The sequence below is a fragment of the Arachis ipaensis genome, chromosome B09 (genome assembly GCF_000816755.2).
Source record: "Arachis ipaensis cultivar K30076 chromosome B09, Araip1.1, whole genome shotgun sequence".
Lineage (NCBI taxonomy): Eukaryota > Viridiplantae > Streptophyta > Magnoliopsida > Fabales > Fabaceae > Arachis > Arachis ipaensis.
This window is the reverse complement of record NC_029793.2, coordinates 144101387-144103251: the sequence shown is the minus strand read 5'-3', so window position 1 is coordinate 144103251 and position 1865 is coordinate 144101387. Positions and strand designations below refer to the sequence as shown.

General features: G+C 33.2%; 1 protein-coding gene across 4 annotated transcripts in view; it reads right to left on the bottom strand.

Moving 5' to 3' along the window:
• LOC107618369 (CDP-diacylglycerol--serine O-phosphatidyltransferase 1) overlaps positions 1-1430 on the bottom strand; it is a 6138-nt gene extending 4708 nt beyond the window's left edge. Inside the window, exons 1-2 of one of the 4 annotated variants that reach the window (XM_021111109.1) lie at positions 983-1430; positions 721-756 (exon numbers count right to left, since the gene is read on the bottom strand). The gene's annotated coding sequence lies outside the window, so the exon portion shown is untranslated. Of the gene's footprint in view, positions 1-237; positions 681-720; positions 757-982 lie in introns of those variants that run through there. The other 3 variants (XM_016320406.2, XM_016320408.2, XM_021111110.1) reach the window with 3 other exon arrangements.

The following is a 1865-nucleotide window of genomic DNA, read 5'->3' as shown; positions in this document are numbered from 1 at the left end:
CTAGAGACTGCAGACTGGAACATTTCTAAGCTGAAAACATATCAATTCAAACCCCATATTTGTAACCTGTAGTATGTGTAGACAATTTAATTTCAAACATCTATTGAGAAACCAATAACAAAGAAGAAAAAGAAGAAGCAAATAATAGAACTCCACAATATTGTGCATGTCTGAATATTATTCCTAAAAATGAAAAAAATTTAAAAGAAAATTGAAAAAACAGCAGAGCAGTACTACCCAATACAGACGACAGCCACATGCATATCAGAAAGAAGCACACTGATTAGTATCAAATTCCATTCAAAGATAACCATCTAGACCAGGAACTTTGGCAAACAGTTAAACCAAGAATATATTAAAAAAAACCTCCTAATTAATAGAAACGTTTCTTTCACCGCATTTAATTAAGACCAGAGGAAATATTTAAAATTTTCAATCCATGCCATCTGTCGATGACAGTTATGGCACCATCATGGATCTAAATCTGGCATCTGTGGTCAGTAACAAAAGAAACCCCATTGCAACAGTACATAATTCAACACTGTTCAGTTCAGGTGCATGTAAACAAAATAGATACCGATTTGGACCCTGAATCAAAGCTCAATGGTTAAGTAAGGTGAACCCAAAAATACAAAAAATAGAACCTTGCAAACAAAATTTTGATAAATTCGGACGAAGCAGAAATGGAAAAGGAAATTAAGAAAAATAGGAATGACGTACACTGAATATGAGGAGCTAGTAGAGTAGATTCGAAAACTGAACAATCCAAAAAGAAAACGCATAACTTATTTGCATTCACAGCGTGTGTATTTATGAGAGAGAGAGAGAGAGAGAGAGAGTAGTGATGTTATTATTCTACAGTTATGATTTGCGACGAAAAAAAAAAGTGACGACGCGCAATAACAGAGAGAAAAAGCGAGTTGGAAAAGCATGTGAAAATTGTATATATCGCGTTGTTTGTTTCAGAAGATGGAATACTTACGTATTTGGAGAGAGAGAGAGAGAGTGTGTGTGTTTTGGTGAGTTGTGACGGTGAGATGAGGCAGACAAAGGACCCCCTGGCCGTACGATTTGAGAAAGGAGAAGATCGCAGCCGTCGGATCAATTAGAGAGAGAAGAAGAGGAAGTTTGAGTTTGAATTTATAAGGAATGAATCGAAATCAGAGAGAAGGAGGAGGTTCGGGTTTTCGGTAATGAAGAAATGATGGAAATTTGAGTATTTATAGATTTGATTGAAGGAAAGGGGGTGTAGAGTGTGGTGTGGTGGTTGGTGTTGTGGTTTGGGGTCGCAGGAAGCAGGAGGGTCTGCAACAGCGGCGAAAAGTGGAGAGAGAGAGAGAAAGAATGAAGAGAGAGAAAGGAAGTACGACGGTCAAAGATAGATTTGAAGATGTTTTAGATACGCACGATGGTCTCTCATCAATCATCCATGACCATCACCACCATCATCATATCAACCTTCTCCATTTTTCTTTTTTAAATTAGCAGTGAGATTCGAATTCACAACTTTTTTTTTTAATTTAATATAAAAAGAGTATTCTAATNNNNATAGTTGTATGTGAGTTTTTATTTAAAGCTTAATTAAAAAATAAACTTTAACTATTTATTCATTGATACAATTATTTTTTGAAGCCAAAATAGTAAAAGTCCTTTTAAAAGATTTAAAAGGAAAAATATAAAAAATATATTATTAAAGTGATAAATAGTTTTATATTTGACAACTGACTTGTATATTTAATTCAAATAATTTCAGAATATTTGAACTTTTTTTAATACGTGTATCAAAGAAACGAAATTTAATTTTTATATTTTTTTATTTAATTTTCAAACAAATACTCAATTATTCACAAAAATAACTGCACAAA